General features: G+C 41.1%; 1 protein-coding gene across 11 annotated transcripts in view; it reads left to right on the top strand.

Moving 5' to 3' along the window:
- The window catches only part of LOC138752017 (zinc finger protein 850-like), a 100,243-nt gene that overhangs the window by 34,318 nt on the left and 51,496 nt on the right, over positions 1 to 14,429 (top strand). The window contains exon 1 of one of the 11 annotated variants that reach the window (XM_069915179.1): positions 8,856 to 9,056. The exons of the other annotated variants lie outside the window; for them this stretch is intronic. The gene's annotated coding sequence lies outside the window, so the exon portion shown is untranslated. Of the gene's footprint in view, positions 1 to 8,855; positions 9,057 to 14,429 lie in introns of those variants that run through there. 11 annotated transcript variants of the gene reach the window in all.

Below are 14,429 nucleotides of genomic sequence, written 5' to 3'. Positions count from 1 at the left end.
GAAATTTATAGGTAACTATCGAGCCCTTTCTAACAGCATTTATAGTCCTAAAGACCTGTTATGTCTTCAGCTGCCATGTTAAAACTTTATGGGCACGTTCACCTAACTCATAATAATGTTGTTTAGATCTTTGTAACGTAACTTTAATTTAGTCAGATAGGCTTTTTTGTCTTCGGTCGAATTTCGTTGTACCTCCTTTTCTAAATTATCAATTTAACATAACATATAACATAACATAACAATTACAGCACGGAAACAGGCCATTAGGCCCTTCTAGTCCGCACCGAACCAAACACCCCTTTCTAGTCCCACCTCCCTGCACAATGCCCATAACCCTCCATCTTCTTCTCATCCATATACCTGTCCAACCTTTTCTTAAATAATACAATTGACTCCGCCGCCACTATTTCTCCCGGAAGATGATTCCACACGGCTACCACTCTCTGAGTAAAGAAGTTTCCCCCTCATGTTACCTCTAAACCTCTGCCCCTTAATTCTTAACTCATGTCCTCTTGTTTTAAACTTTCCTCCTCTTAACGGAAATAGTCTATCCACATCCATTCTGTCTATCCCTTTCATAATCTTAAATACTTCTATCAAATCCCCTCTCAACCTTCTACGCTCCAAAAAATAAAGACCCAATCTGTCCAATCTCTCCCCATACTCCAGATGCTTAAACCCAGGCAACATTCTGGTAAACCTTCTCTGCACTCTCCACTCTGTTTATATCTTTCCTATAATTAGGCGACCAGAACTGCACACAGAACTCCAAATTAGGCTGCACCAACGTCTTATACAATCTCAACATCACCTCCCAACTCCTATATTCCATGCAATGATTGATAAAGGCCAGCATACTAAAAGCCTTCTTCACCACCCTATTCACGTGAGTTTCTACCTTCAGGGAACGATGTACCGTCACTCCTAAATCTTTCTGCTCTTCTGTATTCCTCAATGCTCTCCCATTTACCACGTATGTCCTGTTCTGATTCTTCTTACCAAAATGAAGCACCTCACACTTATCAGCATTAAATTCCATTTCCTGGTAAAGACCTGGTAAATTCTATTTCCTCCTCCAAATTTTGAGTTTCTAACAAATATTGTTTCTTAATTTTAGTTGTGTAACTAATAATCTGTCCTTTTAAATACGCTTTTAAGGCATCCCATAAAATAAATCTACTTTGTACTGAACCTTCATTTATTCGTAATGTTTTAATATGATCCCTAATATATTCAATAAATTCAGGTTGCTTCAACAACATTGTATTAAATCTCCATTGATAAGTAGTTTCCACACTTTCAGAACCTATACAAGAAATTAATAACAAAGAATGATCAGACAAAATCCTACTTTTATATTCGGCTTGAGTAATTCTTTCTTGTAATTGTGCTGATACTAAAAATAAAACAATTCTTGAAAATAATTCATGTCGAGCCAAGTAAAAAGAAGAATCCTTCTCTGTCAGGTTTAATCTCCTCCAAATCTCTACCAAATTCAGTTCTTTCATTCCTGTTGACAATTGATTAGCCATCTTAGTTCTCTTCAAAGTTTTTGGAGATTTATCCCATAATGGATCCAGACAACAATTAAAATCACCACCCACCAAAATATTCTCATTCACCTGATTTAAATTCAAAAAAGTTTCCTTCATCATCCACATGAGGTGTATAAACATTCATCAAAGTCCACGCTTATGAAAAATTTTTACAATTTACAACCAGTACTCTACCTGCTGATGCAAAAACTGAATCCAATGCAAAAGATAACTTTTTATGTATCAAAATAGCCACACCTCTTGCTTTAGAATTAAAAGAAGAAGCTATAATGTGCTCCACCCAGTCTCTTTTCAATTTCTGATGTTCTTTTTCGTTCAATTGTGTTTCTTGTAGAAAAGCAATATCAATCTTCATGTTCTTAATATAAACTAACAGCCATTTCGTTTTAATCAGATTATTAAGTCCGTTGACATTAAAAGTTGCAAAATTTAAATTGGCCATATCTCTTGATGTCACCCCCGGAGTGGTACTTCACAATTTACAGCTTTTACAATTAAAAAAAGAACTCCTTGAACAAGAAAAAAATAACCTAAAAAAATTTAAAAAGAGAAAAATCCCCAAAAAATAGAGGAAAAGAAAAAGGAACCTACCCCCCATAAAAAAAGAAAAACTACAACAATAGAGTAGTGTAGTAATTCAGTGTCCATCAAGATACAGGTCAGACAGGGTCTTTACCAGCCAGCCCAGTGTTACGAGCCCAATGGACCCCAAAACCCAGCAGTAATAGATATTCACCACGACAAGTAGTTACTTTAACAAAAGTTTTTTAAATTATCTTTAATCATTAAAACAGAATCAAACTTTAACTTATCTCTATTAACTTAACCCCCTTCTAATTCTAATCACACGTGTATATAATGGTAAATTTAAGAAAAGTTCTTTCGTTCACAGTTCAATCTCACTTCTCATTCTTCCAAGTTCACTGGTTGCAGGCAATTCTTACACTGTGAACAGAATTTAACATGTATAAGATTCACCGGGCTTTGGTGCTCGAAAGGCAAACGTTTACCGCTCAGGAAGGCTCTTGTAGGTTTGCAGAGAGAGATGTGTTGTTCCAGGATTTCCACAACTGAGGAACCACTATTAGTCGCCTTAATGTCTTGCTGATGGAACTTGCCCCATCAGGGTTCTCCAGATGATAACCTCTTTCTTTCAGGCTATCACCAAGTTCCCTTCTGTTCCACTTATTCCAAGAGAAACATCAGACAGATAGCACTTCCAGCCATCTGCCACTCACAGATCTAATGGAAGAATTTCAGAAATCGTTTATACCGGTTTGGCATAAAAATAAACCAAAAAAGGTGACTCAACCGTGGATAACAAGGGAAATTAGAGACAGCATTAGGTCCAAAGAGAGAGCACATCAATTGGCCAAGGAAAGTACCGCAACCGAAGACTGGGAGCAGTTCAAGATGCAGCAAAGGAGGACGAGGGGATTAATCAAGAGGGCAAAAATAAATAACGAAAGTAAGCTTGCGGCAAATATAAAAACCGACTGCAAAAGCTTTAATAAATATGTCAAGAGGAAAAGATTGGTGAAATCCAGAGTAGGTCCCTTGCAGTCGGAATCAGGGGAATATATAATGGGGAATAAGGAAATGGCAGACCAATTAAATTCTTACTTTAGTTCTGTTTTACAAGAGAGGATACAAATAACCTCCCAAGGATGTTGGGAAACATAGAGACAAATGCAAGGGAGGAACTGAAAGAAATCAGTATCTCTAAGGACATGGTCTTGGGGAAATTGAAGGGATTGAAGGCTGATAAATCCCAAGGGCCTGATAATCTACATCCTCGAACCATGGCCCTGGGTTCTGGACTCCCCCACCATCGGAAACATCCCCTCCGCATCCATTCTGTCCAGTCCTGCCAGAATTTTATAGGTCTCTATGAGATCCCCTCTCAATCTTCTAAACTCCAGTAAGGAAGTGGACATTCAGATAGCAGATGCATTAAGAATTATTTTCCAGAACTCGATAGACTCAGGATCAGTACCCATGGATTGGAGGGTAGCTAATGTTACCCCACTATTTAAAAAGAGGGGTAGAGAAAAAGTGGGGAATTATAGGCCGGTGAGCCTCACATCAGTAGTGGACAAAATGATGGAATCCATTATTAAGGATGTAATAGCGGAGCATATGACTAGCAGAGAAGGGATCGGACAGAGTCAACATGGATTCTTCGAGATGGTGACAGGTAAAATAGATAGGGGAGAGCAGAAGGCCTTCGATAAGGCTCCACATAAATGACTGGCATGCAAAATCAAGGCTCATGGAATTGGAGGCAAGGTATTGATGTGGATTGAGAACTGGCTGGCAGATAGAAGACAGAGAGTTGGGATAAATGGCTCGTTTTCTGAGTGGCAGGCGGTGACCAGTGTGGTGCCACAGGGATCTGTACTGGGATCCCAGCTGTTCACAATTTACATTAATGATCTGGATGAGGGGATTGGATGGAATATCTCCAAATTTGCAGACGACACTAAGCTAGGAGGGGTTGTGTGCACGGAAGAGGGGGTCAGGAAGCTCCAGTGTGATTTGGATAAATTGAGGGACTGGGCAGATACATGGCAAATGCACTACACTGTGGATCAATGTGAGGTTATCCACTTTGGTAATACAAACCAGAAGGAAGATTACTCTTTGAATGGCAATAGATTAAGAGATGGGGAAGTGCAGAGAGACCATGGGGTACTTGTACATCAGTCTCTGAAGGCGAGCATGCAGGTACAGCAGGCAGTTAAAAAGGCAAATGGTATATTGGCCTTCATATCAAGAGGGTTTGAGTCTAGGAACAAGGATACCTTACTGCAGCTGTACAGGGCCTTGGTGAGACCCCACCTGGAGTATTGTGTGCAGTTTTGGTCACCTTATCTAAGGAAGGATGTTCTTGCAATGGAGGGAGTGCAGAGGCGATTCACCAGGCTGATACCTGGAATGGCAGGAATGACTTATGGCAGGAATAACTTATGAGGAAACATTGTGCAATTTGGGATTGTTCTTGCTGGAATTTAGAAGATTGAGAGGGGATCTCATAGAGACATATAAAATTCTGGCAGGACTAGACAGAATGGATGCAGAAGGGATGTTTCCAATGGTGGGGGAGTCCAGAACCCGGGGCCATGGTTCGAGGATAATAAGGAAACCATTTATGACCGAGATGAGGAGGAATTTCTTGACCCAGAAGTGGTGAATCTGTGGAATTCATTGCCACAGAGGGTAGTAGAGGCAGGTTCATTGAATATATTTAAGAGGGAATTAGATATATTTCTTCAATATAAGGGAATTAGGGGTTACAGAGAGAAGGCGGGGACGGGGTACTGAACTTTAAGATCAGCCATGGCGGAGCAGGCTTGAAGGGCCGAATGACCTACTCCTGCTCTTATCTTCTATGTATCTATGGAGCTTCTGTTTCAGTTCAAACAAGCTTCTCCTGCTGACACTGTTCAGCTGTCTCTCTCTCTCCATCTGAGATTCCAACTGCCAGCCATTTATTCTCTCTCTTGCAAAACCCCCTCCTTCTCCAGCAAACACCAGGAGTCAGTTTTTTTCTCCCATCTGTTGTTTTAGGTAAACAAACCTCTCAATGACCTTTGCGTGAGCACTTTGCAGAGAGGTCAGAAATGTCCAACACAGATGACCTGACTCTAGTCCATTCATTTCATGACATCATTTCAATTAGCACCTACTTGTGAAATGTGCATAGTATTCTCCATAGTTCCTGTAAAGTCACTGAATATGAATTCTTCAGTATTTCAAATAAGATGTTTTAAAATGTGTGTGTATGTAACCTACTCTAATTTTACCAATTTATCTCCCAAAAACATTCCCAAATATTCCATCACACCAGCAAGTTAGAGAGAAACCCTCTGCCCTCTCCCCGTCACACTTCAGCTCTTTCTCTTCTCCCCTCCCACCTCATGACCTCTAACCATGCAGCTCCCCCTTCCCCTCCCTCCTTTTCCTTCTCCTTTGTCTATTTTCCATATTCCTGACGAAGGACCCAAATCCGAATCATCGACTGCCTTTCACTTCCCGAGGCTGCTGTGTGTCCTGCTGGGTTTCTCCGGCACTAATGTGCATTGCATCCCTGATCCAACCAAATGGCATCAATATCGACCTCCAGTTTCTGTCATTCCTCCATTTATTTTCCTCCTGCTCCTCACCCCCTTCCCTTCCTTCTCCCATCAGAGAGCTACCCTTCTTCACCCTCTCCCCATCACATCTAAGCTTCTCTCTCTTCTATCCACCAACCAGGACCCACCTGGAAGACCGTGCTCCTCCCCTTTCCCATCACCTTTTTATGCGGACATCAGCACTCCTGGGGAAGGGCTTCAGCCCAAAATGTCAACTGCCTTTTACTTTGTATGGATGCTGTGTGACCTTCTGAGTTTCTCCAGTACTCGGCAGCACAGTTGGTTTTACACTTAGTGCATTGCTCTTACAGCGCCAGTAACCCGGGTTCGAATCCCACACTGTCTGTCAGGAATTGGTACATTCTCCCTGTGTCTGTGTGGGTTTTGCCCAGGGGCTCTGGTTTCCTCCCGAGGTTGTAGGTTAATTGGGTGTAATTGGGCAGCATGGGTTCATGGGCTGAAATCATATATCTAAATGTAAAATTTATATTTAAAAATGTAAATGTAACTTGTGTCCTGCGTTAGATCCCAGCATCTGCACACCCTCATCACCTGAAAATCCAGAGGTTGTAGCATCAAGTTTCAAACTTGATCAATTTCACACACCAAATGGGACTTGCACAGTGAAGTCTCGTTGTGCAGTGAACGACGCTGACTGACATCTCCTGGCTGGTTTATGATCTCGTCACAAAAGCCCAGCCATGCAAGCACCAAGTCAGAGGTCACCTCAGCAGCGATTCACAAAGTGCTGGAGCAACTCAGCAGGTCAGGCAGCATTTATGGAAGGCGATAGACGGCAGGATCCCTGTTGTGTATGCAAGCACACAATTTCTCATCGTTTACTTCTATTAGACTAACATGACTACTGACACACAGAGTTATAGATATGGAAGGGTGACATCATGATGTAGGCGTCAGGATGTCCAGCAGAGGGTGGGCTTATTATACCCAACACTCTTTCCACCCACCCCCCCCCCCCCTGTGCAGTAAATGCTGACTGAGCCCCTTTGCTAATAAGATTACATTGGGCACAGGACTATACAAGAGGATTAGAATGCACTTTATGAGTGTAAAATGGAAAGTATTTAATAATAATACTCAGGGCATATAGTTCTTAAAGTGTTCAAGTGGCCTTTCTCTTTTGGACCGCCTCGGTGTGGTTTGCTATGCTGGTCTTTGCTCAGGACCGGCAGCGACTGCCCACCTTTGCTGACCTTCGGCAGCAACTGCCTGTCTTCGCTGCCCTCCTGGCTGAGTGTCTCAGTTACCGGGCTCCTCAATGGAATGCTGGGCTCTGCGACAGTCTCTGCCTCCCACTCGGTCTGAGGAATGCGGTAGTCAGGGCAGGCCACGGCAGGTCTGATTCCACCTCCTTCAGTTCATGAACCTTAATGCTCATAATTGGTCAATGTGTCACGTCCACAATCTGTCCCCCTCTAGAACAGAGTATGAGCAGGGGCTCGATTTTTGTAATATTACACCCATGGGTCTTTATATTGTCTATAATCATGTACCAGAAACTCTCTCGTCCACTTCCAATGTTCCAGATGAGGTTTGTGGTGATGCAGTTTTTTGCCATCTTAGACCCAGAACTGGATGAACTGTGGACAGCCTGGTCTGCAGGTTGCGGCCAAACATTAGTTCTGCTGGGGTGAATTTTGAGGTAGAATGCGGCGTGTTTCCCAATAGGAAGTCTATGATTTTGTGTGTCCAGGAGGCATTTAGAAGTTTCATGGTTTTCATTACTTTTTTGAATGTTTGTACAAAACGTTCTGCCTCCCCATTGGTACTTGGGTGATAGGGTGTGGACAAAATATGTCTGATATTGTTGTTGCGCCCATTGTCTGTAACTAATTCATAAGGCAATCCATAAGTGGCAAAAATAGCTCGCAGACAGTTAATTGTGGGATCTGCTTTGGTATTTTTCAGCTGTGAATCTACTGGTCATTTGGAGTGTGTGTCCACAGGTATTAGGAAAGTCTCACCTATGAATGGTCCAGCGAATTTTTGTAGAAACTGTTTTCTGGTCCCTGGTTGTATTTCCCACAACAGAAGCATTGTTGGCGGGAAGACCTCCTGACCAATAGCTCTGGTCGACCCACATCCAAGTTTTTATCTTCCATTTCAGAGCTGCAGGCAGCTCTTGATCCATTCCTAATCATTTTTGCCTTGCTTGGCGATTTGCCAGCCCCATCACTAATCTGTCTCCCAGTGCCTGATTTAGAAACTGCTCGAAATGACGGTGCTCTGCCAGTTTGTGCAACGATGCCAGGTATTCACTTACTGTTTCTTTTCGTAGAATTGTTGCCTTTCAGCCATAACGGGTGGTTTGGGTCCTAAATGCTTCCTTAGAGTTGTGCATAATTCGTTGAATGTCTTTGTCCCTGGATCTTCCGGGGACAGCAAGGTGCTAAGGAGGTCGAATGTTTTGCTGCCCATTCTACTGAGGAAGAGGGCACGTTTGTAGTTTATTGGACCTTCCACAATATTGTGAGCTACGTAGTAGAGATTAAACTGTTCTACGTAGTTATCCCAACTTTCTTCTACTTTCTTGAATTCCCCAAAGTTCCCCTCTGCCATCTTGGCACATTTTCACCTTGATCTTTTGGCTGAAATTTGTTGGGGTTGTTAGGTAGCTGTTTTCTACCTTTCTTCTGTTGTTTTCCTTCTCACGGTTGGTGCATGGAGTATGTGTGGGGTTTATTTTGTTCCTAGTTGCCACTGTTATGTAAGACAGTGACGTGCTGCTTTCTCATCCTGTACTTCTATTAGATTAACATGGCTACTGACACACACAGGGTTTTGGATATATATTTTTATATATGTATATATAAGGTGACATCATGACGTGGGCGTCATGCAGAGGGCAGGCTTATACTCACCAATCCCCACACTCAGAATAGAGATTTGTCCATAGGTCGTAACCTTTGCATGGTATGGCGCCCTAATCCGATTTTGAAAAGTTGGACCTAACCCCACCTTCTTCAGCATTTTAAATAAAAATTCCCACTCAAGTCTGTCAAAAGCCTTCCCTGCATTCAGGGAAACAGCTAATCCCCTCTCATTTTCAGTTTGTGCCAGATGCATTACACTCAACAGTGCCAATGTTGCTTTCTGCTTGTCTCTCCTGCACAAAGCCTGCCTGGTCTTTGTTTATTAATTTTGGCAGATGCAACACCAATCTGTTTGTCAGGGCCTTGGCAAGGATCTTGTGATCTATATTCAGCAGAGAAATTGGTCTGTAAGAGGAGGGCAAAAGTGGGTCTCTACCCTTCTTCAAGATCGTCGTAACAATCGCTGTTGTGAAAGATTCCAGGAGGATTCGTGCTTCCCTTTTCTGGTCTATCACCTTGATAAAACTCAGGTGGGAATCCATCCTCTCCTGGAAACTTGCCAGCTTGTAGCGCACTCAATGTTTTCACCTGCTCTTCCTCCAAGAGGAAAGTCTAGTCCTGCCTGCTCCTCCGGACTTAAATTTAGGAGATCCAATCTGGCCAGAAACTTGTCTGTTTGATTAGGATCCCCAGCCAATTCAGATTTGTACAGTCCATCATAAAATTCTCTGAAGGGCTCATTAATTTCCTTTGGTTTATGTGAGATATGGCTATTCCCTGTTTGCATTGCATTGATTGTTCTAGAGGCTTGTTCTGCCTTTAACTGCCAGGCGAGGACCTTCTGAGCTCTACCCCCAACTCATAGTACTTTTGCCTTGACCTCGTTAGAGCCTTCTCCATATTATACTTCTGAAGTGTATTATATTCCAATTTCTTGTTTGTAAGAGCTCTATAGTGGTCCTCTAAGCCTGATTTCTGAAAATCTTTCTCAAATTGGGTTATGTTCTTTTCCAATTCCTCCAACTCCCTCATTTAATTTTTCTTGACTGTCTTTGTAATTAGCTGGCCCCTCAAGTGTGCCTTAAGGATGACCCACAGAAGGAATTTATCTAGATTAGAGGGGTAGCTGGTCTCACAAAACAGGGCTAATTCAGCTCTTATGAAATAACAAAACTCGGTTTCTTTAACAACAGTGTTAAGATGCTACCTTTATACTGTGTCTGCTTATCTGGCATTTCTTTTTTTTAAAAAAACTTTATTTAAAAGATTTTGAAACAACTTACAATCAAACATATCAGAAAAAAAAACACAATTTTTATATATATCTAAAAAAAAACCCGCCCACCCCTTCAGCCAGATCCCTTAAGGGAACCCATATATAAAAACTAAAACAGAATATATACAGTATTTCAAAGTATTTCTAAATTCATATATTCCAAATTTTAACAAAAAACGAATAATGATCATGCAAGTTACATGTCATTTTTTCCATAATAATACATTCTCAGTTCATTAAAGCCAGCGTAGTATATTCACCTCCACATTATCTTTCCAAGTACTAGCTACACATTTTCGTGCTACAGACAGCACTAAGTGTATAAATGCAATTTGAAATTTATCCACCCTAATCCCTTCAAAGAAACGTTAGAGCCCAATAAAAAAATTCGATAGGTCTAATGGTAATTTAATTTTAATAATTTTTCCAAAACCAGCCTAATTCCTTCCCAAAATGGTTGTACTTTAATACAAGACCAAACAGCGTGTAAAAAAGTTCCCATACATAATCCACATCTAAAACAAGAGTCCGAATTACTAAACCCATATTTTTTAAATTTCTCTGGAGTCAAATATAACTGATGTAAAATAATTAACCATTCCATGTCGCACCTTCGTCACTTTTGTTACACTATCATGACACGTAACCTCCCAATTATCTTTAGGAAAAATAAAAGTTAAATCACTTTCCCATTTAGTCCTAGATTTCTCCCATTCTGGTTTATCCATTCTTTCCTGTAACAATTGATACATATCCGAAATATATACAGAGGAAATCAAAGATTCAAATTTTGTCAACATAGGTAAATTCAATTATTTACCATAATTATCTTTTATCAAAGCTCTAAGTTGATAATACACAAATAAAGAATTTACAGATTTATCAAATTTCTCCCGCAACTGATTAAAAGAAAGAAACTGGCCTTCTTCAAAACAGTCCTGAACTATCTTTATACCCTTAGAATTCCATCTCTTTAAATGATTATTGAACATTGAAAAAGGAATAAGCTGATTATGATATAATGGGGTTTGGATTGATAGTTTACCCTTTGATCCTAAGACCATATTTCTTTAACCCATATCCTTAGCAGATGTTTTAATACTGGCATATTATGTTCCCGTAATAAGTTCACATTCCACTTAAATATAAACTGGTGTACCTCAACTTCAGAAATACAAGCCATTTTCACCTTCGGCCAACTCGGAGGTTGGTCAATATCCATCAATCTGCTAACAAATTTCAACTGAGCTGCTTCATAATAATTTTGAAAATGAGGTAACTGCAATCCACGTAATGCATATTTCCACGTAAGTTTATGCAAGGCTTCTCGTGCTAATTTTCCCTTCCATAAAAACTCAAATTCAAATCCTGAAAGAAACCCTTTGGAAGTAAACATGGTATCGACTGAAACCAATATTGGATTTGAGAAAAAATATTAATTTTAATGCAATTTACTCAACCAATTAATGTTAACGGCAGATCTTTCCATTTAATCAAATCCTTTTTAATAAAGGAACATAATTTAATTTATATAAAGGTTGATCATCTCCATTTACTATCACTCCCAAATATTTAATTCTATCTGACCATTTTAATTTTATATTTTTATATTCTGAATAATCTCCTTCCCCAACTAACAATATTTCACTCATCCCAATTTACTTTATATCCAGATAGCTCTCCTAATTTCAGCAAACAATCTTGTAAATATTTCAAAGATTGCTCCGCTTCTGTCAAATACACCAACACATCATCTGCAAATAAATTAATCTTATACTCATCATCCGCAATTCTCATCCCTTTAATCTTATCATTCTGTCGTATTGTCTGAGCTAACGGTTCAATAGCCAATGCAAATAAGGCTGGTGATAATGGGTAACCTTGCTGGGTTGATCGCATTAATTCAAATGGTAAAGAAATTTGACCATTTGTCACCACCCTAGCAATTGGGTTTGTATATAGAGCTTTATTTAACCCAACCAATAAAATAAGGGCCAAAATTAAACTTCTCTAACACCTTAAATAAAAAATTCCACTCAACCCTATCAAAAGCGTTTTCCGCATCCGGTGGTTGGGTTGCTGTCTAAATGCATTGACCAATGTTATCAATCTAAGGATATTATCAGACACATTTCTATTTTTAATAAAACCTGTTTGATCTATATGTATCAACTGAAGTAAGTATTTAGCAAGTCTATTCACTAACATTTTTGTTATAATTTTATAATCTACATTTAAAAAAGAAATAGGCTTCTCTGAAGATACTTTCAACAGATCCCTATCTTTCTTTGGAATCACAGTAATTATAGCACTCAAACAAGATTCTGGTAACAACTGATCCTTAGTTACTTGCTGCAAAACATCTCCAAATACGGAGGATAAATCTTCATAAAATACTTTATAAAATTCAGCTGAAAATCCGTCATCCCCTGGCGACTTGCCATTCGGCATCTGTATAGCTTCTTTAATCTCAAACTCTGTAAATGGAGCTTCCAGTTCTTCCTCCTCCCCTAAAACAGGTAATTCTAATTTAGATAAATAAGATTCAATAGAACCAACGTCCTGCTTTCCCTTGGAAGTCTAGATTTTTGGTAAAATAAATAAATAATGTGAAAATTGTCGGTCTTCCAGAAGATATGAAAGGTTCAGATCCAGTAAAGCTTTTTAAGAAATGGATCCCTGAGGTACCTGATGGTTTGAAGCTCGACCGGGCACATAGAGCACTGAGGAAGAAACCGATCGAGAAATGATACTGCGAATTGTGGTGCAGAAGGCCCGGCAAAATCAGACTTCAATAATGGTTCAAAATAACAGAGTGTTTTTCTATGCTGATCTGTTAGAAGACGCTGAGAATTTAATTCAGCTCAAGAAGTGTTGTGGCAAAAGGGTTATAACCATATAACCATTTACAGAGGAATGAATTTGCTTTTTGTTATCTGGCTGCATTGAAAGTTTTTAATGGGAATTTTCAATCCCAATTTTTTGAAAATGATCATGACGCCTTAATTTTTGCTAATTCATTGCCAGATTTGCGAGGAAATGGACGGTCACCATCATTGTCACCTCTTCTTTCTTTTCTTCGGCTTGGCTTCGTGGACGAAGATTTATGGAGGGGGTAAAATATCCACGTCAGCTGCAGGCTCGTTTGTGGCTGACAAGTCCGATGCGGGACAGGCAGACACGGTTGCAGCGGTTGCAGGGGAAAATTGGTGGGTTGGGTGTTGGGTTTTTCCTCCTTTGCCTTTTGTCAGTCTTCTTCAAAGGAGGTTGCTGCCCGCCGAACTGTGAGGCGCCAAGATGCACGGTTTGAGGCGATATCAGCCCACTGGCGGTGGTCAATGTGGCAGGCACCAAGAGATTTCTTTAGGCAGTCCTTGTACCTCTTCTTTGCTGCACCTCAGTCACGGTGGCCAGTGGAGAGCTCGCCATATAAAACGATCTTGGGAAGGCGATGGTCCTCCATTCTGGAGACGTGACCCACCCAACGCAGCTGGATCTTCAGCAGCGTGGACTTGATGCTGTTGGCCTCTGCCATCTCGAGTACTTCGATGTTAGGGATGAAGGTGCTCCAATGAATGTTGAGGATGGAGCGGAGACAACGCTGGTGGAAGCATTCTAGGAGCCGTAGGTGATGCCGGTAGAGGACCCATGATTCGGAGCCGAACAGGAGTGTGGGTATGACAACGGCTCTGTATACGCTTATCTTTGTGAAGATTTTCAGTTGGTTGTTTTTCCAGACTCTTTTGTGTAGTCTTCCAAAGGCGCTATTTTCCTTGGCGTGTCTTTTGTCTATCTCGTTGTCGATCCTTGCATCCGATGAAATGGTGCAGCCTAGATAGGTAAACTGGTTGACCGTTTTGAGTTTTGTGTGCCCAATGGAGATGTGGGGGGGCTGGTAGTCATGGTGGGGAGCTGGCTGATGGAGGACCTCAGTTTTCTTCAGGCTGACTTCCAGGCCAAACATTTTGGCAGTTTCCGCAAAACAGGACGTCAAGCACTGAAGAGCTGGCTCTGAATGGGCAACTAAAGCAGCATCGTCTGCAAAGAGTAGTTCACAGACAAGTTTCTCTTGTGTCTTGGTGTGAGCTTGCAGGTGCCTCAGATTGAAGAGACTGCCATCCGTGCGGTACCGGATGTAAACAGCATCTTCATTGTTGAGGTCTTTCATGGCTTGTTTCAGCATCATGCTGAAGAAGATTGAAAAGAGGGTTGGTGCGAGAACGCAGCCTTGCTTCACGCCATTGTTAATGGAGAAGGGTTCAGAGAGCTCATTGCTGTATCTGACCCGACCTTGTTGGTTTTCGTGCAGTTGGATAACCATGTTGAGGAACTTTGGGGGGCATCCGATGCGCTCTAGTATTTGCCAAAGCCCTTTCCTGCTCACGGTGTCGAAGGCTTTAGTGAGGTCAACAAAGGTGATGTAGAGTCCTTTGTTTTCTTCTCTGCACTTTTCTTGGAGCTGTTTGAGGACAAAGACCATGTCAGTAGTTCCTCTGTTTGCGCGAAAGCCGCACTGTGATTCTGGGAGAATATTCTCGGCGACACTAGGTATTATTCTATTTAGGAGAATCCTAGCGAAGATTTTGCCTGCAATGGAGAGCAGCGTGATTCCCCTGTAGTTTGAGCA

Source organism: Narcine bancroftii, chromosome 1 (genome assembly GCF_036971445.1).
Source record: "Narcine bancroftii isolate sNarBan1 chromosome 1, sNarBan1.hap1, whole genome shotgun sequence".
Classification (NCBI taxonomy): domain Eukaryota; kingdom Metazoa; phylum Chordata; class Chondrichthyes; order Torpediniformes; family Narcinidae; genus Narcine; species Narcine bancroftii.
Note: the sequence above shows the minus strand (reverse complement) of the source record. Positions and strands in the feature narration are given on the sequence as shown.